The 24500-nt window shown below is 35.2% G+C and overlaps 1 protein-coding gene across 5 annotated transcripts in view; it reads left to right on the forward strand.

The window, feature by feature from the left end:
* The window catches only part of CLOCK (clock circadian regulator), a 121296-nt gene that overhangs the window by 13936 nt on the left and 82860 nt on the right, over positions 1-24500 (forward strand). For 3 of the 5 annotated variants that reach the window (XM_016207335.2, XM_016207367.2, XM_016207344.2), the window contains one exon: positions 18231-18361. The gene's annotated coding sequence lies outside the window, so the exon portion shown is untranslated. Of the gene's footprint in view, positions 1-18230; positions 18362-22620; positions 22696-24500 lie in introns of all 5 variants that reach the window. The other 2 variants (XM_016207361.2, XM_016207353.2) reach the window with 2 other exon arrangements.

Genomic DNA, 24500 nt, shown 5'->3' on the forward strand with positions numbered 1-24500 from the left:
ATTATTAAAGATTAGAGGTTGACACAGTATTATCATTGGCTTATATAAGATTTCATCATTGGAGCAAAATGGGAGCACAGGAATTTCTAACTTTTATCTTCTGCCAAAATGTCAGGTTAGTTCCTGTGAACCCAGGCCCCATCTCACCCCAGTGTCTGCCAGCTCCAGTGGCCCCAGGCGACCTACTGGACTCCGGGCAGCTTTCTGGAGAGTCACCATGAACTCAGGCCCCTGATCCTTAGTGGTAGCAGGCTTCTGTGCCCCAGGCTCTTGACAGGCTCTGTGAACCCAGGATCCCAGCCCACCCTGGTGCCAGCTAACTCCTGTGGGACCAGGCTCCCGCAAACCTAAGCTCCTGGCTCACCTCACCTGCCTACTTGCTCTCATGGCTCTGAATGGCTCCCATAGCATCAGACTAATGGTGGGTTTCTGTCAATCCAGGCTCCTGGCACATCCCAGTACCAACTGCCTCTCATGACCCTAGATGGCTCCTGTTGTCCTTAGTTCCCAATCTGTGAACCCAGGCTCCTGGCAGGGCCCAATGCCAGGATGACTACTATTGCCCCAGATTCTTGAACAACCCCCATCTTCAAGCTGGCTTCTGTGGATCTAGACTCCAGACTGGCTCCTGTGGACCTAGACTCCTGGCCTAACTTCAGCCCCAAGCCAGCCCCCAATGTGCCAGCCTTGAGGCCAGCTCCCATGGACCCAGGCTTCTGGCCTGCCGTAGTGCCAGACCAGCCTTCAAGGCTCCAGATTAGCCTACTCCCACAGCCAGAGGAGCTAGGCTTATGCTAGCACCAGGCCAGTTCCCATGAAACCAATCTCCTGGTTATCTCAGTATTGGACCAGCCCCCATGAACCCAGATGCTGGGTCTACCCCATTGGTACTCAGTACCTGGTTAATCTCTGTGGACCCAGGATCCAGGTCCATCCACACAGAACCAGGTCCCATGCTCATCACCACAGATTCACCTAGGCCTGAACCAGTGAACACAGCTTCAAGACCTCCTCTTGGACCCAGGTACTAGTAATGATCCCTGATTATGCAGGCACCAGGCCTGCCCACCTGCTCACCCAGTCACCATACCACACCTGCATGCCCAGTGGCTCTAGCAGCAAACTTTCCATCAGAAACCACCTAATGATCCACTCAGAATCTCTGGATGGGCTAACTCTGAAGGATTTTGCCTGCTGAAGCATGTTGTAAAGACTGGAAGAGGTGCCTACTTTCTCAGATATGCAAACACTAACAAAAGGCTGCAGGATCATGAGTAATCAAGGAAACATGACACCACCAAAGGAAACTCACAAAACTTTAGTAATGTATACTAAAGAAATAGAGGTTTATGGACTGTCTGCCAAACAAGTCATAATAATTCTCTTCAAGAAATTCAGTGAACCTCAAAGAACAAAGTGAGAATTTCCAACAAAGAAATAGAAACTATTAAGAGAAGCAAAAACAGAAGCCTTAGACTTGAAGAATACATTTACTGAAATGAATGAAGATTCCAGTAGAACTTCAGCTGTAAACTTGACCAAGCAGAAGAAAGAATTTGTGAACGGGAAGACAGTTCATTTGAAATCATCTAATCAGAAGTGCAAAATGAAAAGTGAATGAGAAAGTGAAAACTATGTGAATTATGGGATACCATTGAAAGAAACAGCCTCTCATTATTGCAATTCCAGAAGGGGAAGAGGAGAAGGGAGCAGAATGCTAATTTAAAGATAAAATGGTTGAAAACTTCCCAAATGTGGGGAGAAGGTTGAACACTCAAGTTCATGAAGCTAATAGGTCACCTCAAAATTTCAGTTGAAAATTACTTTCTTCAAGACACATTGTAATAAAACTGTCTAAAAATCAAATACAACATTTAAAAAGCAGAAAAAGAAAAAATTCCTTCCATATAAAGGAACCCCCATAAGGTTAGCAGATTTCTCAGCAGAAGCTTTGCAGGCCAGGAGAATGGATGCTGAAAGGAAAAAACTGTCAACCAAGTACTTAACACGACAAAGTTGTTCTAATGGAGCGATAAAGATTTTCCCAAACAAAAGCTAAGGTAGTTTATCTCCACTAGACCTGCCTTAAAAAAGGTGCTGAAAGGAATTCCTCAAGTTGAAATGAAAGGATGCTAATTATTAACACAAAGACATGAAAATATAAACATACTGTTAAAGGTAAGTGTATAATCAAATTCAAAACCTAATACTATGATATGGTGGTGTATTAATCAATTTTAGTATGAAGGTTTAAAGGACAAAAGTATTGAAAATAGCCATAGCTACAATAATTTGTTAATGGATACACAATATTAAAAGAGGTACGACATCAAAAACAAAATAGTGGAAGTAAAATAGTAGAATTTTTGTTTGTAGTCTAAGTTGTTAGCTCAAAATAGACCATTATATCTGTAAGATTTTTTATGCAAGTCTCATGGTAACCACAAAGCAAAACTTGCAGTAGAGACATAAAAGATAAAGAAGATTGGCATCAAAGCATACTATTGCAGAAAATCATCAATTCATAAAGAAAGAAAAGAGGAAGAAAGGAACATGGGGATTACAGAACAATAAATTGTTATTAGTATTTACTTATCAATAATTACTTTAAATGTAAATGAATTAAATTTTCCAATCAAAAGGCACAGAGCAGCTGAATGGACTAAATAAAAAGACCCAACTATGTGCCAGCTACACGACTCCCATCACTTTTAGGACACAGGTAGGCTGAAAGTGAGGAAATCGGAAAAGATATTCCACGCAAATGCAAACCAAAGGGATCGGGTAGCTATGAAATAGACATTAAGTCAAAAAATGTAACAAGAGACAAAGGTCATTATATAATAATAAAAGGGCAATTCATCAAGAGGATATACAATTGTAAATATATATACACCCAACAGTGGAGCATCTAAATATATTAAGCAAAAAGTAACAGATCTTAAGGGAGAAATAGACAACTGTACTGTAATAGTTGGGGACTAAAATACCCCTACTTTCAGCAGTGGATAGATCATCTAGACAGACACTCAATTAGAAAACACTGGATATGAAATATACTTTGGATAGAAATTGACCTAGCAGATAAATACAAAACATTCCACCCAACAGCAGCAGAGTACACATTCTTCTCAAGCGCACCTGGAATGCTCTCTCCAAGATAGGTCATATGTTAGGTCACAAAACAAGCCTTAGCAAATTTAAGAATGGTAGCATACCAAGTATCTTTTTGAGCCACAATATGATACTAAAAATCAATAACAGGAGGAAAACTGGAAAATTCACAAGTATGTGGCAGTTAAATAATATACTCATAAACTAAACTATTGGTTAAAGAAGTCAAAAGGGAAATAAAATACCTTGAAACAAAAATGGAAACAGGAGGAAAATCTGTGTTGTCCCACCGAGGGCCAGGGATCGAACCTGCAACCCAGCAGCTATGTGCCTTTGACTGAGAATCAAACCTGGGACACTTTGGTGTGGGGCCTACGCTCTAACCACTGGGCAACACCAGCCAGGGCACAAAAGTTTTAAGAGGGAAGTTTATAGCAGTAAATGCCTAGATTAAGAGAAGTAAGATCACAACCTAACCGTACTTCAAGGAACTAGAAAAAGCATACTAAGCCCAGAGTTAGTAGAAGGAAGGAAATACCAAAGATCTCAGAGCAGAAGTAAATGAAATAGCAGGAAAACAAAATATCAGTGGAACAACTAGCTGGTTTTTTGAAAAGATAAAATTGACATACCATTAAAAGCTAGACTAAGAAAAAAAGTCTAGAGTTGCATGAATACAGATAGAAATACAAGGCATCATAAGAGACTACCATGAACATTACATGCCAAGAAATTTCTTAACCCAGAACTGTATAAATTTCTAGAAATGTACAACCTACCAAGACAATCATTAAGAAGTAGAAAACTTAAGCAGACCAATAATCAGTAAGGAGATTGAGATAGTAATCAAAAGCTTCCTAACAAAAGCCCAGGACCAGATGGTTTCACTGGTGAATTCCACCAAAACATTAAAAGTATAATTAAGACCAGTCCTTCTTAAACCCGCCCAAAAAATTGAAGAGGAAGGTGCACTCCCAAACTCATATTACGAGACCAGCATTACCTTGATAACAAAGCCAGATTAATATATATGTAAGAAAACTACAGGCTAATATTTCTGATGAATATACGTGCAAGAATTAACAAAAAATACTAGCAGACAACTCACAGCTTACTAAAAGGATCATATACCATGCGTGATCAAGTAGGACTTACCCTCAGAACATAAAAATTACATCAGTTATTGAATAGATGCAGGTAAAGCATTTGACACAGTTAAACATCCTTTTATGGTAATAACTCCATAAGTTGGGTATAGGAGGCTTGTACTTTGTGGGAGAATAAGTATTTGTGTTTTAAGTTATGCAGTTTGTGTTCTTTTGGCAGCACTAGGAAACTAATGTAAGGCTCTATTAAAAAAAAAAAGTGAAATTAACATAATTAAAAACCAAAAATTTGTGCAGGCCCTAGGTAAAACTTCTGCCAAAGGAAATGAATGGAAATGTAATATGCAAAATACAAATGTCTCAGAATAAAACATATTTTAGAAAATAGAAGGAAACTGAAGACAAAATATGCTTTGCATTCAGTAAACACAGTATATTTGCAAAGAAATACCAAGTGGTACAAAAAATAGAAACAAGTAGAGAACAAACACAACAATTTACAAGGTAGGCAGGCCTTTTGTTGTTGACTTTTTTGCGATTTTCTGGTTTTATTGCACTAGGATTTCTCAATACCATTATTGTCTAATAGAACTTTGTGTGATGATGGAAGTGCTCCATAACTGTGCTGAGCAATAGTAGCCACTAGCAGGAAGCAAACACTTTTAATCATGTTTGCATTTTTCTTTTTATATTTAGCCCCTTAATTATAAGTAACATATTTCTGCTTTTTTTATTTTAAAAAATTGTTAGGAAAACAGAATATTGAATACCATCTTAATCATCTTTAAGTACTGTTCAGTAGTGTTAAGTCTATACACTTTGTTGTGCAGTAGATCTCTGGAACTTTTTCATCTTGCAAAAGTGAAACTCTCTACCCATTAAACACAAATTCTCTTTCCCTCCTGCCTGTAGCCCTTTGCATTTACCTTTCTGCTATGATTTTGTTTTGATGATAATGACCACTTTAGATATCTTATGTAAATGGAATCATGCAGTCTTTCTCCTTAAGCTTATTTTGCTTGGCATAATGTTCTTGAGGTTTATCCATTTTATAGCTTGTGACAGGATTTCCTTTTTTTAAGGTGATGTAATATTTGATTATTTATATAGCTCACTTTTTCTTTATCCATTCATTTGTCAGTGGACATTTTGGTAGTTTTCATCTTGGCTCTTCTGAATAATGCTGCAACAAACATGAGTGTGCAAATACCTCAGAGATCTTGCTTTAAGTTCTTTTAAATATGTATCTGGAAATGTGTTTGCTGGACCATATGGTAATCCTATTTTAAATATGAAGAATCTCTGTCTTGTTTTCCATAATGGCTACACCATTTCACATTCCCACTGACAGTGAACACTGTTCCAAATTCTCTATATCCTTGCTATTCTTATTTTCTGTTCTTTTTACAGTGTCCATTTTAATGGTTTTGAAGCGATAATCTCATTGTAGTTTTGATTTGCATTTCCTTTATGATTAGGGATGTTGTGTGCCTTTTTATATACCTGTTGGCCATTTATATATCTTTGGAGAAATGTCTAAGTCCTTTGCCTATTTTTAAATTGGGTTATTTGTTTTTTAGTTACTGAGTTGTAGAAGTACCTTATATATTCTGAATATTAACCTTTTATCAGATACTACTGAGCAAATATTTTATCCCATTTTGTTGGTTGCCTTTTCATTCTGTTGATTATTTCCTTTGATTTGCAGAAGCTTTTTAGTTTGTAGTTCTATTTGTCTACTTTTGCTTTAGTTGCCTACGCTTTTAGTATCATATCCAAGACATTGCAAAGTCTAATGTCCCGGAACTTTTCTCCTATGTTTTTTTTCCCCCTAAGAGTTTTATAGTTTTAGGTCTTTGATCCATTTTGAATTAATTTTTGTATATTATGTAAGGTAAAGGTCCAACTTTATTCTTTTACAGGTGAAAATCCAGTTTTCCCAATATCATTTGTTGAAGACACTGCTTTTCCCATAGCATAATCTTGGCACCCTTGTCGAAAATTATTTGGCCATATTTACAAGGATTTATTTCTAGGCTCTATTGTGTTCCATTGATTCCCTACATTTGTCCTTAGGCCAGCACTGCACCATCTTGGTTATTGTTGCTTTGTACTATGTTTTGAAGTCGGGGAGTAGTCCAGTTTTGTTAAGATTTTTAATTTTTTTTTTTTTCTATTTGGAGTCCCTTGAGATTCCATATGAATTTTAGGATGGGTATTTCCATTTCTGCAAAAAATGCCAGTGAATTTAAAAATTTTTATTTATTGATTTGAAGGGATGAGAGACATTGATTTGTTGTTCCACTTATTTATGCATTTATTGATTGATTCTTGTATATGCCTTGACCGGGGATCAAACCTGCAACCTTGGCATATTGGGATGACACTCTAAGCAACTGAGCTACCTGGTCAGGGCACCAGTGGGATTTTGATAGGGATTGCATTGAATCTGTACATCACTTTGGATAATACAGACATTTTACGATACTAAATTTTTCAGTTCACAGAGTATCTTCCATTTATTTATATTTTTTATTTTTTTTACCTATGTTTTGTGGTTTTCAGTGTACAGGTTTTTCACCTCTTTGTTTAGGTTTATTCCTGAATATTTTATTTTTGATGCTATTGTAGTTGAAGTTGTTTTTATTTTTGTATTTGAATTGTTCATTGGTAGTGTATAGAAACAAAAACAGATGTGTTGTTGATTTTATATTGTGTAACTTCGCCAAAATCATTTACTTATTTTAACAGTTTTTTGTGTGTGGATGTGGAATCTTTAGGGTTTTCTCTATCTGTGAACACATCATCTGCAAACAGAGGTAATTGTTTACTTTTTTCTTCCCTATTTGGGTGCCTTTTATTTCTTTTTGTTTCTTAGTTGCTCTACCTAGGACTTCAGCAGTATGTGGAATTAGAAGTGATGAAAAGCGGGCATTCTTGCCTCACTCATAATCTTAGAAGAAAATCTTTCAGTTTTTATCATTGAGTATGATGTTAGCTGTGGACATTTAATACGGCTTTTATTATGTTGAGGTAGATTTCTTCTATTCCTAGTTTGTTGTTCATTGAGTGTTTTTATTGTGAAAGGGCATTTAATTTTGTCAGTGCTTTTTCTGCATCAGCTGAGATGATCATGTATTTTTCCTCCTTCATTCTGTTAATACGGTATATTACATTGATTGATGTTCATATGTTGAATCATCCTGGCATTCCAGGTATAAATACTGCATGACCATGCTACACAGTCCTCTTAAAGTACTACTGAATTTGGTTTGTTAGTATTTGAGGATTTTTGTCTCAGTATCCATCAGATATATTGGTCTGGAGTTTTCTTGTGAGGTCTTTTTCTGATTTTGGTGTCAGGATAATGCTCACCCCATAGACTGCGTTTGGAATGTTCCCTCCCATTGAGTTCTTTGGAAGAGTTTGAGGATTGGTGTTCATTCTTTAAGGAAGATTGGTGTTCATTCTTTAAGTTTTTGGAGAATTTTCCTGTGAAGCCATCCAGTTCCAGACTTTTCTTTGTTGGGATCTGCTTTCATTTTTTTAATTTTTATTAAATATATCTTTATTGATTTCAGAGAGAGGACAGGAGAGGGAGAGAGAGATAGAAACGTCAATGATGAGAGAGTCATTGATCAAGCCCACAACCTGGGCATGTTCCCTGACCAGGAATCGAACCCCGATCTCCTGGATCCTAGCTCAACGCTCAATCGCTGAGCCACGCCCGGCTGGCTGCTTTCATTTCTTGATTAGTTTACTTCAAGTTACTCTCTTGACCCCGCTAGGAAAAACGGGAGGATTTAGCTTACTTATTCATCATTAATCTCCTGTCTTTGCTCCTTATTCCAAAGCTCAAAACTTGTGTTTAGTTACTCTATTAGTACCTTTATAACTCTAAATAAGATACTTAAATTTCTTTTAAGATTATATTTTAAAGCCCTGCTATGTAAGATAAGGATAGGATCTTTATGTACTTCTCCATCTTGTCACTTCTCCTTCACTTCCATTCCTGCCTTTTCTTTTGTATTTGACTAGGTTGATAGCGTAACATTTACATTCTATTCGGTAATGAAAATTAAGATGTTCAGGCTTGTCAGCAGGTTTATTTTAAAAGCTGAGCACAATAAACTGCAGTTAATTATTGAGCTATGGTTATTTTTTCTTCCTTATGTGTCCAAAGTCATGATGCTAATGGAACTCCAAAAATAAAATATTTGGTATAAAGGTAAGATTGGTTATCTTTGCTTACAGTTCATAGGTTTTTCAAAATCATGCCACTGGTTTGCTTTATATTCTGTTTTACATTCTGACTAGATTGCTCAATATTGTTCATCCCCTCCAACTTGGTAATTGCCTTTTTTTTCTTTGATAGAGAAAAATGTACCTTTACCATATCCTCCGATGTTTCTTTTGTTAGATGGAATCCCTTGTTTTCCTGGAAGCATCCCTCCTAAAGCTCTTCTCCTTTGTGCTTCAGTCTTTTTAAAATATTTTATTTAAATTTCATTTATTGATTTTAGAGGAAGAGAGAGGGAGAGAGGAAGAGAGAGGGAGAGAGAAAGAGAGAGGGGAACATTGTTCTGTTGTTCCACTTACTTATGCATTCATTGGTTGATTGTTGTGGATCAAAGCTGCAACCTTGGTGTTACCGAGGCAACGCTTTAACCAGCAGAGCTACCCAGCCAGGGTTCCTGCTTCAGTGTTGATGGGTTAGAGGCCTGATGTATATCTGTCATTCTGAGATACTCCTTTAGTGAATTTCTGGGTTGGATTGACTGTCTCTTAGATCCCACATCTTTCTCTTTTATTGCATTCTCCCTCTTTTTGCTGGAATGTATTCTAAATTAACTTTAGTATGTATGCAGGGTACTTAAGGTGTAAATGTTATATTTCTTCCATGTCTGAAAATGGCTTTGGCCTGGCTCATAATTGCTTGACAGTTTGGCTGGGTGTAGACATTTACAATTAATTTTCCCTTAAAATACACGGGTTTTGCTCTGTTATGTTTGGTCAAGAGGGTATGAAGTCTGATGCCACTCTTGAGTCTTGGTACTTTCTGAATGGCCCTTTCCCTTTCTTTGGAATTCATCTTTGTCCTTGTAGTGCTAGGATTTTATAGTTATGTTTCTAGGTATAAGTTGTTTTTGTCATTCTATCTAGACTCTGGAGTTGGTGGGCCTTTTGGTTGGTTGAAATGTGTGTTCCTTCGGGTGTGGGAAATGTTTTTTTATTTGATGATTATTTTGGTTTTCTATGTTCTTCCATTTTGAAATGGTCACCAGCAGAGTATTGGCTTTCTGGATTGATCCTTATGTCTTTTATCTCTTCTTCTGTTTTCTGTCTTTGCCTTTTTATTCTGTGCTCTGACAGATCACTTCAACTATATGTTCCTGCCTTTCTGTGAATTCTGTAAGCTGGTGATTTTCTACCTGTGTGCCACAAGAATTTTTAAAACATGCAATGCCTGACTATTTAGTCAGGGGCACTGACCTCTTTTCCCTTAGATTGTCAAATAAAAAAATTAAAATAGCCAACACAACAATAGCTGTCCGGTGTTAATGCTGTGTCTCGAACCATAAATACATATACATATGTCATATAATAGAGTTGCATCATACTGATCACATCGCATGATAAGGTTGCATCTGATTGGTTAATTCTTAGCACCAGAAATCCTTATATACAAGTATAGGCACTTGACTTCTTTTTTAAAAGTCACTTTGGAGCAAAAAGGTTAGGTAATTACTATTTTTCTTTTTTTTGTAAATCAAAATTATACCTATTGTTTTGTGAGATCGGTAAAAAATAAAATATATTTTTTGGTGTGCTGCAGAATTTTAGTAAATAGTTTATGTGTGTCATGAGATGAAAAAGGTTGAAAGTCGCTGCTATAAGCACTTTGCTAATATTCCAGTAGCTTTGTTTATTTTCTGCTGGTATCACTCCAAGGGGCAACATGGTATATACAATGGAACCAGACTGTCATACTGTGTGGATTTAGATCCCAGCTCACCACTAATAACCATGTGAACTTGGGCAAGTTATTTAACCTCTCGTGTGTTCAGTTTCTAATCTATAAAATGAGGATAATAACTACTTTGTGTCTAAATAAGTTCATATTTGTAAAGCATTTATAACAGTTCTTGATGCTGTGAAATCTATATTATTGTTTGTTAAATACATTGCATCCCACTTTTTTATTGAATGCAGTTTCTTCAGGAGTTTCTTTTTTTAAAATCCTCACCCGAGGATATTTTTTCCATTGCTTTTTAGAGACAGTGGAAGGGAAAGAGAGACAGAGAGAGAGAGAAACATCCATGTGAGAGAGACACATTGATTGGTTCCTTCCTGCACATGGTCGAGCCCTTGGCGGGAATAGACCCTGGGACCTGCAGTTCGAGGGCCAACTCCCTAAACACTTAGCCAAACTGGCCAGGGCTCTTCAAGAGTTTCTGGAGGATATTTTGTTTGTTTTTTTTCCTTTTTTTCTGTACCTTGAATAATTTATGATTCTTATGGAGTTAGATGATCTACTTACTTATTTTGGTCTTTTTCTAGCTGCTTTTTCTTTGAATGTTTGAGGATCATTATTTTTGATTCATGCTTATTACTAAAAGATTATCTTAATTATTTTAGTAGCTGCTGTGTGTTTCCTTTCTTGTTGTATAGGTGGATTTGTTTTTTAATTTCCATCTCTGATTGGGAAGACTGGTAATTTTTTGGGCGTAGATGGAGCATCTTTTCTGCTGAGAAGTCTAGATTTAGAGCATAAGAGCATGGAACCTGTTGTTATTCTCAGGAGCTTTCCAGTTGTCATACTGAATGGACAATATGGATACTAACATCCATGCCAGAAGACCCAGTTTCTTTCTGAGCAGTGTGTTAGGTTTCTATAGAAAAGTGTTGTGATTTGGGGCCTAGGGATAACACTGGGCCCTTAGCCAGGGAAGGAGTGCAGAGAAGGGCAGCTTTTTTCTAGGTCACCTTCTTTTCATCCTCTTTATCTCTTAACTCTGAGCCTGGAGCCTCAGGACGATTGACTCAGACCTCCACTGTGTAAGTTTTGGGCTGTGCTTTCCTTAGTTCTGTTGAGCCTGTTAATACACTTGGATCTGCTTTGTGTTCTCCAGAATTTACTGTGTCATTTCATCTCTTCATAACTTCCTTCTCCATTCTTTTCATTTTTTTGGTAGATTTATTCATTTTTGTACTTCTGTGCTGTCTTACCAGTAGGCTTTCCAAAGGGAGAAGAGGCAAATGAGTGTTTGTCATCGTCATCTCTTTCCCTCTTCAGGTTTTCTTTTTTTTTTTTTTTTGAAAAAAGGAAGGAAATGAAAGGAATGAAAGAAATTGTCACTTCACCCCTAAATATTAAAGAAACCCTTATATATTTCTTTAAAAAGTAAAGATATTTTCTTATATAACCTCAATATCATTACCACATCTAAACATATTAACAGTAATTTCTTAATATCATGTAATACCTTTTTGTTCTTGGTTTGTTTGAATCAGGATTCAAATTAGGCGCATACATCCCAGTTGATTATGTTTCTTGAGTTCTTTTTATTTTAATCCTCACCCGAGGATTGTTTTTATTGATTTTAGAGAGAGAGGAAGAGAGAGAGAAAGAGAGAAACATCAATGTGAGAGAGACAGATGGATTGGTTGCCTCCCGTACAAGCCCCAACTGGGGATTGAACCACAATGTTTTCGTGTACAGGACGACACTCCAACCAACTGAACCACCCGGCCAGGCTTGAGTTCTTTTCTTTTTAAGAGTACAGTTTATTTGGCAGAGGAGTGACATCAGTTTGTAGATCACGTTTGACAGAAAATGTTTGAGCAAGCTATGTGTTATAGTTCTGCTCTAATTTCTTAAGAGAGCAAAATCTTCCTCAAAAGTCACATGCTTTAGTTTTAATGGAATCTTTGAAACATACAACAGTATACAGAGTAGATATAATAAACCCCCATCTACGTATCATCCTGCTTTAAAAACTATTAACTCAGGACCTGTCTTGTTTCATCTCTGCCTTTACCCACTTACCCTTTCCTAATACTATTTTCAAACATATTCCACATATCATTCACCTGTAAACATTTCTTATTTTTAAAACTAAATGTTCCAAGGCTTTTTCAAATTTTGAACAGTTGACAGGCCCCCACCCTTTTTTCCCCTTTTCCCCTCCATGTTGAAGGAACTGGGTCAGTTCTGTAGAATGCTTAACATTCTCAATTTGTCTGATTGCCTCCTCTTGATATAATTTTACTTATTCGTTTCTCATATTAATATAAACTGGAAGTTTTGTCTAAAGCAGTGTTTCTCAAGCTTTATTCCCCCCATATTTTTCCCTTAAAGGACCTTTTAAGACATGCTTTTCCTTATTATTTGCCCCCTGAGACCTGTGGATTCTTTGGAGGGCGAGAAACTGTTTTAATTTACTATTTGATTTTTTTACCCTTGGGTGTGACATTGCTACTGTTAAGAATATGATCTAAAGGTATCATAGATTCCAGTTTGACTATCATAGATTCCAGTTTGACTATTTTTATATAAGAACATTTTATTTTTATTTATCGAAAGAGAGAGAGAGAGAAGAAACATCTATGGGGATTGAACCCACAACTTTGGTTTATCTGGATGATGCTCTAGCCAACTGTTCTACCCAGCCAGGGCCTAAAGAAGAATATTTTATAAGTAGTACTATCTTCTACATATTTCATTATATCAGGAGGTACATAATATCTGCTCATCTCACTTTTGGAGATGTTAAGATTGATTAGTGCATTGCGAAATTCACTATCACTTTTTCTCATAATGGTTTTAAAAACCCATTGATAATTGCTGCCCACCTATTTATGTTATTTCTTTTATTCTTATTAGCTAAAGTTCTTTGAAAGGCTAGCCAGTTAGGTCTCTTTGGCTACCTTGAAATAAAGTTTGACATGGCAGGCAAGAAAAATGCTTTTTTAGTTTTCCTTTACTTACCAATTTTTGATTAACTCTTAGTATGCAATCAGTATTTATTGTATTTTATTTTAGACTTAAAAATTTTTTTTGAGGATTTCTAACTATTTTTAAGGACTAGTATTTTGTGATTGTTCTTTCTTTGAGATCTTCCAAAGAACAAAGGCAAAATTTACTTTTTTGAAATTGAATAAAACTCATTCTACCTTGCATTTATGATACTCATTTACCTTTGAACATTGTGCTATTTCATCATGACTCATCAATTGTTTCATCTCTCCTAAAAAATAATATGAAAATAGAAGAATGATGGGATCACATAAAAGGGTGATGAATATGGGGGAAAATGTCACTGTTGTGCCATTTATTCAGTTTTTAATTTTTTTTTATATTACCCAAGTTACTGCATCATCTTTCAAGAGGTTATAAAAGAAGCCTGAAGACACTATCTTTGTAGGCTGCTTTTAATTTCCATTGAACACAGTTGAGAATTCAGAAATTTTTGTTTCTGCTCATACTGGCAGAAAAAAGAAAAATGACAGCGGAAGATGTTTCACATCTCTTCAACAGATCAGCAGATGAATGCAAAGAGAATGATAGCAGCACTCCAGGCAGTAGATAAGCATTACATTGTCCAATAGAAATATGTGAACCACAAATATAAACATTATATAAACAAATACAATTTAAAATTTACCCTAAAAAAGTAAGCAAAGAAAACAGAACATTTGGAACTCTTTTTAGGAATTAATACCCTGTGTAACAAACTACTGGATCTTTTCTATCTCTTATTTGCTCCTCTCAGATAAATTCTCTCTCTCTTTTTCTCCCTTGCCTTCACCCCCAGATAGGCCATGTTTTCTCATGGCTGTGTGTACATTGATAATATACTACCTTGTATTTGCTTTGTCTCTTTATATGCCTACTTCCCTTTCACTTCTTCACATCTTGGAATTGAAACCTCCCTTCCCAAAGTTTCAACTGTCCCTTTGTCCCAGGTTTTCTTTTTTAGCTGAAGCAGTGGCTTCCAAACTTTGTTGACCACAACCTATAGTAAAAAATATGTTTTATGTTGTGACCCAATACATATATATACACACACATAACTTATCAACACATACCTGAAACAACAGTTTCAGGAAATACTTTACCATTACTAGGTGTCCTGTACTCTGAGTTTCTTTCTTATCCTGTTTCATTTTTAGAATGTTGGTTATAACTCACTATATTGCTGGACCAAAGGATAAGAACATTTATAATTTTATTAAGATGTTGATATATTGTTCTTCATATAATTGTATTAATTTCTATTCTAATCAGCAGTGTATGAGAGTAATGTCAAAGCTGATATTGTAAGTGCTGTGAAAATTCTCCCCTTTGAGTATGTGACTCATCAGGGTGTTCAAACTTGAACACCACCTGTCCTATCTGGAGATAGAGTAGCTTGTGCTTTAACTCCTTTTTCAGTAGTAGGAGGAGAGGGAAAAAGAAGCCTGTGGGTTAGTTGAACATGTTTTAAAATTCTGTCTTGATTTATCTGTAATGTTTTGATTCCTATCTCTTTGAATAGCTGTTCTATGTTTGCTGTAGTCATTATATTATGTATACATAACTTATCACAGTCTACTGGTCAAGTCTACTTTACCTCCCCTCCCATTTCTAATATAATTGCTTTTTTAATATTTTCTTTATATACATTGAGAACCATATCACATAGTGTTGTAATTTTTCCTTTAACCATCAAAGGTAATACAAAAGACTTAAGAGAAGGAAGGTATATTGTATTTACCCATGTTCTTATTCTTTCCATTCTTCTGATTTCCAGTATGCCTTCTTTCATCATTTTCTTTATGTTTGAAGAACTTCCATTAGTCATCCTTTGAGGGTAGGTCTACTGGCGGCAAGTTCTTAGTTTTTTAGTTCATCTGTGAATGTTTTAATTTCCTTCTGTCCTGAAAGATGTTTTGTCTAGATATAGGATTCTGGGTTGGCAGTTCTTTTCTTTCAGCACTTGAAAAAATGCTTCTGGACATAAAAAATATGAGTATAAATTGAAATTTAAAGTGTTTAATAACTGTGACCATAATGGTCTAAATGTTAAAACATTTTCTTCTAACTTATAATTACTATGAGTGCAACATAAGTATATTATTGATTTGTTTTATTATAAACAATTACTAAATATAAATGCATCTCTTCAGAGGAGACTGCTTTCTTCATGGAATTTATGTATCCATGAATGAATATTACTTATGTTAGAATGAGACTGGTTCCAATGGAAATTAATAAAAAGAAGAGATGTTTGGCTATTAGTAAGTGTGAGGTTTACAAAAGATTTATTGATAATTTTGCTAATTATATCATTTACAGTAGAAGTTACAAGCCTGTTCCTACCAAATTAGTCTATATTTAATAAGTCTATGTAGGAATGAAAAACTGAGCAGAGTAATACGTGTTCAGGTTTAAAAAAAAACATGGATTTACTGTCCAGTATCCTTTTGGCAAAAAATAAAAATGTTTCTTAATAAATGTTCAAGAAAATATAAAACACTAAATTAACTTTGGTGTAAGTTACTTTTACTTGAAGATAAGCCTCTTTTCAACTCCTTGAAATCATACAAAATATCTTTAAGTTACAGACATAAGACAAAGGTGATTGGTAGAATGTACTAACACTTTTCTAATTTTCCTGATAATGGTTAAAGTGCAGATCTTGAATTCTGAATAATTCTAGATAAATTATGTAAGGTGTTTGGCCTTAAGATTTTTACCTTGGTGAACTAAGTTGTGGCTGTCTTCAATACTTATTATCACTTTTTTATTGGATTTTTCTCTCAGGTGAGTTTCTTAATTATAAGTTTGTATTGGGGCCAAAATATCTTCTTTTTAAACAGGATATGTTACAAAACTATAATTGCCACAGGGTATCAATCTTCATTATATTTCAGTGACTAAAATTCCATGGGGCAGGAATTTGGTGTTTTCCTCACCATTGGGTGTGTCCTTAACAAAATGTATGGGACAGGGAAAGACAAGACCACCTTGGATATATGCATGGTGATTCCATTAAAGGTTATCACACTGCCCCCCCCCCCCAATCAATATTTCAAATGATTTCTTTGGTGTTCTGGATATTTCTACATCTCAGGGAAGTGCATTATAGTGAGATTTTAGATGTATGAGAAATACATCTTTCTCTTGTGAGCAGGAACAAGGAAGATTATAAAATATAGAAAAGGAGAAACCACCATGATATTCTGACCTTGGTATTAATTCTAGTAACTGGTTGGTAACTGTGGAAATTAAGGATCTGAAAATTGGTTCCCTTAAAACCATCTGGTCCCCAGTGTAAAGACTGCTAGATTAAGGTTTAATCTTTCATCACTGCATTATAGTCTTGAATATTCTGCTGTGTAGTATTCACCTGACTTTATTTTCATAACAGTTTTAATTCCTTTAAGAACCTTCATTATAGTGCACTGAATACTGCGATTCTCCGTGCTCTTTGGGCAAGGATTATTTTCCATTTTTCCTTAGTATGCTCTTCAATGAAGCAGTTTTTTTTTCTTTCTCTTGTCTACCTTTAACATGTGATTTTTAAAAAATTTTTATTCACAGTCCGTTCCCCTCAGGTTTTGATTTTTTTCTCTTGCATCAGATATTTTCTGCTTTTTGGTTCTTCATTCATTCAAAAAACAGGACATGTTGCAAAAAATATAATTGCCACAGGGTATCAATCTTCATTATATTTCAGTGACTAAAATTCCACTGGGGCAGGAATTTGGTGTTTTCCTCACCATTGGGTGTGTAGAAACTATCATAGTGAGTGAATGAATGAGCAAGGAACAGACTTTCTCTAACTCTTTCCTTATTACAACCTCTAGTTAAAAAAGAAATAACCAAATCAATAAGTTGTAAAGTCTTTTTATTTTTGTTAATTGATAATTAAAGTAGTGCTTTTCTGATAGAAAGATAATTAAAATGCTTTTAATATTGTGGTAAGAGGTGTTAACATTTCTGATAATTTTTCTTTTAATAAAAGTTAATGGTAATATTTGGACTGTTTCATAAAATTATAATGGAAATACAGGATAATAAAAACACCTATCTCATAAGGATGTTATGAAGATTGAATTAATTAATACCTATACAGCACTTAGAACAGGGTGTCATACATAGTAAAGTGCTTGGTAACAATTAATTAGTCATTGAGGATGGTGCTGAGAGTGATTTTATTTCCCCATCATTCTTTAGGAGGGCCTGGGATGGTCAGTTAATCGATTCATGCATCCTTAGGGAGGCTGGTTTCATTTCCCCAGCGCAGTCTTCCCTCAGGCCCTTGCAAGAGTCCCCTGAAAGGATCCTGTACAAGGACTTTCCCTCAGCTTCCTTCTCAGAGCCTTGAGGCCAGGGAGCTGAGAAGAGCTTCAGAATGGCTGTTGTCAGGTGGTAAGAGTTTAAAATGGGATCTACTTTTCAGCTCTCTGTGACTGTGTGACTCTTCACCTCTTGCTTTCCTCCTCTGTTCATCTTATCTCAGAGATGCCTTCTCTCATACCTTTTCTTACTCTGAACACCATTCTGGATTGCTTTTACTTCCACACCACTGCCATATTCCTCTGCCAATTTGAACATACTGTTCCCTTTGGCTGAAATACGTTCTCTCTCTCCCTTTCCCCTTGCTTTATTTGGCCAGGTCCTACTTGTGCTTGCATTAAATACTTCCATAAGGAGGCCTCCTCTAACCAATTTCCCCCAGAGTGGTTTGCATATCTGTCAGTTTTTCTCTTCACACCATCGTGATTCTTAAAGCATTTCATCCCGTTTGGCGTTGCCCTACAGACTCATCTCCCTGAATGTGATAGGATTTGATGTGTTCATTGCTCTATCCCCAATTCCTGGCACATAGGTCCCAATTAATGTTGTATACATGGGTGGGGGGAAAATACTGGAGGTATTGTTACTTATAATTTGGTTAACATTATTTCCACAGCTGCCTTTATTTTACAGAATTTTTATTTTATTTTTTTCCTCTAAAGCTGCCGAAACTTAGAAGCTGATTCTGTCACAGTATAAGATGCCCTTGGAAAATTCTACATTCCTCTTAGATGAATCTTTAGAACTTGGTGAGTTTCACTAGATACCTTCAAGCTTCATTTTGAGCTCAGAGGTATGCCATCTTTTTTTCTTTTTATTTTTTTCATAATTATTAGGTATAGTAAGGTTTGAAATCTCCTGGCAAGGAGCATAGGACAAAGTATTACAAATATATTTAGGGCATGATCTGTTGTTACCTTCCTTGATAGCTTTTAATTATCTTTAGAATTTTCATTCTTAATGAGGTGTGAAAAGTTACTCACTGGTAAGATAATTGATATCAGAATTTTAAGTATTTTCAGCAGTTCCTGGAATTTTTCAAATTTACTCAAATGTAAGATTTATAACTTTGTTTTTGCTGAGATAAAGAAAGGTAATTTACAAATGACTGAAAAGTAGAATAAGAATTATTTCCTGTCAGATTTTAGGTTTAGAGATAAAGAATCAGTTGATTAAGGTAAAAAAAGGGCCAGTCATGCAACTTCAGCGTTCCATCAGGGGTGTCAATCCAGCCTGCTGCCTGTTTTTGTGTGGCCCATGAACTAAGAATAGTGTTTACATTTTTAAATGGTTGGGGGAAAAATCTTAAAAGAAGAATACTACTTTGACATGTAGAAATTATATGAAATTCAGATGTCAGCATCTGTGAATAAAGCTTTTATTGGAACACAGCCACCATTATTTTTTACATATTGTGTATGGTATGGCTGTTTTCAAGCTATAGTGGCAGAGTTAAGTAGTTGCATCAGAGACCTTAGGGCCCAGAAAGTCAAAAATATTTACTGTGTGACCCTTTGCAAAATAAGTTAGCTAACTTCTGCTCTATGTGGTTAGAGAAGTATTTACAGGTTGGATGCTAAGGTTTAAGATATGTGTGGGAGGAAATTACAGGGAGATGAGAGTGCCAACTCTCAATGACTTATTTATATTATTTATACCTTTATCCTGGGAAGTGTAACTCACATTCTAATTACTTTGGCATGTGTTGCTGTTTTAAAATAGAAAATAAATCAAGAGAAATCAATTCTGTTACTTTTCTTCTAAAATGAATGTGTGTGTGTATGTGTGTATATATATATGTATATATATATAAAATTAGTATAGTACTCCATTTTAATGGACTAAATGTAGTACTCAGGATTTAATGTTATCATAATACCTTAAGCTCTTAAAAGATTATACCTTTTGTACATTTTCTTTTTTTCCAGTATATGGAGATTACCTGTTATTTTTAAGTGAAAGTACTAATATAGGATGTCCCCCAAAATGTATATACACTTCAAATAATTAATTAATTCTAATGAGTTAAATTTGAAAAGAAAAGAAACATCAATTGAGCGATCAGCTGTTAAGGGTGTATACATTTTTGGGGGACACCCTGTATATTATTTGGAAACTTCTTGGTGATTCACTCAGTGTTGGGGATGGATGTACATGGCTCCTTTTGGAGTCCATGAATAGCCTTCCAGGATAATTTTAAGGAGCTCTTCTGTAGTGACAAAGACTGGTTAAGTCCTATATTAGGAGATAAAAGGCCATGATTTTAGCACTATCTTTCTTGTCTCTCTAGAACACTTAGTAGTTTTGTGACTTTGGAAATATTTTACAACTCTGAATCCTAGTTTCTTCATTTTCAAAATAGGGGAAAATAATACCTGTTAAGACTTACTGAATTATAAGTTTCCTAAGGGTAGGTATTATGCCTATTTTTTTAACCACTAGATCCCCCTGTCATAGGTATGGTGCATAGTTGGCACACAGTCAGTGTTTGTTGAGAGAAAGAACAAGATCTGTTGTAGTCTAATAACTGTCTATGTATGATCACAATAACTCCAGTTTTTTAAAAAGATTTGCTTATTGGGATTGGGTGTTTTTGTTAACCCTAGGAGAGAATTTTGTTGAAGACAGTGATTTTCTCTGGATTCATTCTTTACAGATAATCATCAAATCATTGGCCAGATTTGTCTTAGTTGATAATATATTGTTATTTTTCGAAATCTGAAGAACCACTAATCCAAGAATTACCAGTCTCAAAGAAAACTAGAAGCCTTCTCATTGTAAAGCAAAGAGGAAGCGGGGGTGGGGAAAGTGGGGGGGGGGCATTGATGTGAGAAACATCCATCGGTTGCCTCCCATACACTCCCCACCAAAGGACTGAACCCCTGTGCCCTGACTGGGAATCAAACCTGCAAACTTTTGATGTATGGGACGATGCTCCAACCAACTGAGCCACCAAGCCAGGGCTAAACCTTTGTGGGGTTTTTTTAGTGAAACTTCCCTATATATTTTGCTCAAGAACCCAACTTTTAAAATCTTGTCTTGCAGAATAATACCTTACATAAGATAGTTTAAAAGATATTTAGATGAAGAAAACGGTTATAAATTATAAGGAATTTAGGGAGAGATGATAGCTAAATTCAGTACATAATTCTGGACTGGAACCTCTACTGGAAGAGGAAGAAAACCCTAAAGGACTTTACTTGCTCAGTTAAAAAAATTGGAAAATAGACATTAAATAAAAATATTTTACAATTTTTAGATTTCCTGAAGTTAGTAACTTGCTGTAGTTATTTAAGAGACTGTCTTTGTTCTTAGGAGGTGTGCATTGAAGTACTTAGGGGTAAAAGGGCATGATATATACAACTTACTCTCAAATGGGTCAAAAGATACAGTTATATATGATAAAGAAAATGGTGCAAATGTTAACAATTGGTGAATCTGGATAAAGTATATATAGGAGTTCTTTGAACTATTATGCTTTTCTGGAAGTTTGAAATATTTACAAGTAAAAAGTTTAAAGAAATGCCTTTAACAGTTATCAAAAAAACCTGGAAATTATGTCCAAATACTGTTGCTTTTAAATTATTATTTACTTCCTTTAAAAGTACACTTATATTCCACCTTGACCGAGTGGCTCAGTTGTTTGGAGCGTTGTCCCATACACCAGAAGACTTCAGGTTCAATTCCCTGTCAGGGTACGTACATAGGTTGTGGGTTTGGTCCTCAATTGGGGGCATATGGGAGACAATCAATCATTGTTGTCCCCCCCCCCCAAAATCAATAAAAGTAATCCTCCGGTAAGGCTCAAAACAATAAAACAAGCCCACAAAGCTTAAAAAAAGTACACTTATATTCCTTGTGTTTATTTTTCAAAGTGCTTTCACACATACTCTGTTTACCTGGTAGCACTGTTGTTGAACAGTGTTTTTTGTGGGTGGTTTATGATTAACCATGTTGCCATCAGTGCAGGTGTTCTGTGAAGTTTTCCTGAATTTAATAAGTTTCTGACATACATATTTTATAAAGCAGTTTTAGTTATTTTAGAGTAATGTGGAGATAAAATGAAATAGAACTTTGCAAATGTAAAAACTGCTATACAAAGATAAGATCTTTATAGTAACAGTATTCTTGTGGATTATCTCATCAGTTATTTTAATCATAAGATCATAGTTAAAACCAATTAGTGTAATTTAGAACTTTGAAAAATTTTAGGTGTAGTCTCTTTAATTTTCATCCATCCTGTAATTTTCTTCACTTCAGCTTGTTTCATTAAAAATCCATTAAATGTTTCCTTAGCTCCATAAATATACTTTGTTCTTAAAAGTGGATCTGCTTTTATTTATCAAATTAAACTTATGTTTTGAAGAAAACTCAAGAATAAGGATGTATTAGAGTTTTTCTCAAAATGGTATTAATAATTGCAGACGTTTTTGAGCATTTATTTTGTGCTATGCATCATGTTCTAAGCACTTCACATTTAATAGTTTTATTTCCACACCAACCTTATGATGACACTTGCCTTGATTTGCTCTTTTCGATTTCAACTAAAACTGAGCTTAGATGCTAAACCGCAGAAGCCTCGAGTTTTCTTACCTCTTTTCGCCAAATACAAACTGTGGGAACTAGTGATCTGGAACTTAGTACAGAAAAATTGATCGCTTGTATTTACATTAAGAAAAAAATACTATCTTAGAATTTTCTAGTTTATGAATATGGGATAGATCTAACTTCAAGCTAGACTTTCCATTGCCCCCATAATGTCAAAATGATCCACATATCAAGACAATTCTTCAATAATTTTACTGAAAAAGGGAGTTAATATGACTTTTTGTAACCCAACTAAAAGGCAGATTGATGTAGAAACCTATTTCTATTAGAAACTTCAATTTTACCAACAAGGTAAATAACTGAAAAATTAAAAAATCAAGGGACTGATATGTCAACTTTTAAAAACTTTTTATATTGAATTAAAACATGCATATTATGAAGTACATAAATTCTGAGTATCACTTTGAAATTTTATGAAGTCATCATTCTTTAACCAATACCTAGATTAAGATATAGAACATTTTCATCAATCTAGGAGCCTCCTTCATGCCCCCTGACAGTCATCACGCACTCCCACAGGTAACTTGTTCTGAGTTCACTCACTGTTCATTAGTATTGTCTATTTTTACACTTTGTGTCTGTCTTTATTTGATCATCTTGTTTATGGAGTCATCCATGTTGATTCATATAGCAGTAGTTTTTCCTTTTTCAGTGCTTTGTAATAACATCATTTGTATGTGTATACCACAGTTTATTTCTTCATTCTACTGTTGATGAACATTTGGGTCATTCTCAGTTTGGGGCTATTATGAACAATGTTGCTCTAAATATTTTTTTGCATGTCTTTTGGTGTACATATGTATGCATTTCTGTTTTGGCTAAATGCCCAAGAATGAACTTGCTGGGTTAGCGTATTTTGTTATTTAGCTTTGGTAGATCCTCCCAGTTTTCCAAAGGGGTTGAATCAATTTATACTGCCACCAGCAGTGTACAAGAGTTCTCATTGAGTTATATCCTCACCAACACTAGAAATTATTAGTGTTTTTAATATTAGCTCTTCTGCTGTATATGTAGTAAAATTTTTGTAGTTTTAATTTATAATTTCCTGATACCTTAAAAGGCTTAGTAGATGTTTATATGCTTGTTGACCATTTGGATATCCTCTTGAGAAATGCCTATTCATGTCATTTGCCCATTTTTCTCTTGGGTTGTCTGTCTTTTTAAGAGTTCCTTATCTGTTTATAGGATAAGCTTTTTATTGGATTAAGTATTAAAACTATCTCTTCTATTTCTTCACTCTTTTTTTTTGGTGTTAAAATATATCTTTATTGATTTCAGAGAAAGGAAGGGAGAGAGAAAGAGGGAGTTGAAATCACTGATCAGAGAATTGTCATTGATTAGCTGCCTCCTGCACACCCCTGACTAGGGATCGAGCCCGCAACCCAGGTGTATGCCCTGACCGGGATCGAACCACGGTCCCCTGGATCCTAGGTCGATGCTCAACTGCTGAGCCATACCCAGGGGGGGCTATTTCTTCACTCTTAATACATGTCTTGATTAAGATAATTTGTTAATTTTAAAAGACTCCATTTTAACAAAGTATTCTTTTATGGTTAGTGTTTTTTGTGTGTTTTAACAAATCTTTGTCTATCCCAAAGATAAGAAAATATTCCTAGGTTTTCTTCTATAAACTTAATTGTTTTAACTTTTTTTTTTTTTTAAATAAATTTGCCCTGTTCTTTTTTTTTAATATATCTTTATTGATTTCAGAGAGAGGAAAGGAGAGGGAGAGAGAGAGAGATAGAAACATCAATGATGAGAGAGTCATTGATCGGCTGCCTCCTGCATGCCCCTGCCTGGGGATCGAGCCTGCAACCCGGGCATGTGCCCTGACCGGGAATCGAACCCCAGTCACCTGGATCCTAGGTCGATGCTCAACTGCTGAGCTATGCCTGGCTGGGCAATTGTTTTAACTTATATATTTAGGTTTATGCATGGTATGTGGTAGGATTCATGGTTCATTTTATTTTCCATATGGAAATCTATTTGTTCAAGCATTGTTTATCTAAAAGATTATCCTTTCTCTAGTATAATACAGTAGTCCTTTTGTTGTAAATCAGGTGACTATTTATGGGCCAGTTTTTGGACTCTGTTCCATCAGTCTGTTCTTGTGACAGTGCAGTACTCTTGTAATTAGCTTTAAATCTTCCAGCTTTGTTCTTCAAAATTGCTTTGGTTATTTTTGGTACTTTAAATTTCAGTAAAAATTTTATACTTAGCCTATCAGTTTCCCAATAAATAAAAAACCAAACCTTGCTTAATATTAAGGAAGTTTAATATTATTACCTAATATTTCATGTTATTACTAACTAGCTTAATATTGA

This window comes from Miniopterus natalensis, chromosome 1 (assembly GCF_054644295.1).
Source record: "Miniopterus natalensis isolate mMinNat1 chromosome 1, mMinNat1.hap1, whole genome shotgun sequence".
Taxonomy (NCBI): domain Eukaryota; kingdom Metazoa; phylum Chordata; class Mammalia; order Chiroptera; family Miniopteridae; genus Miniopterus; species Miniopterus natalensis.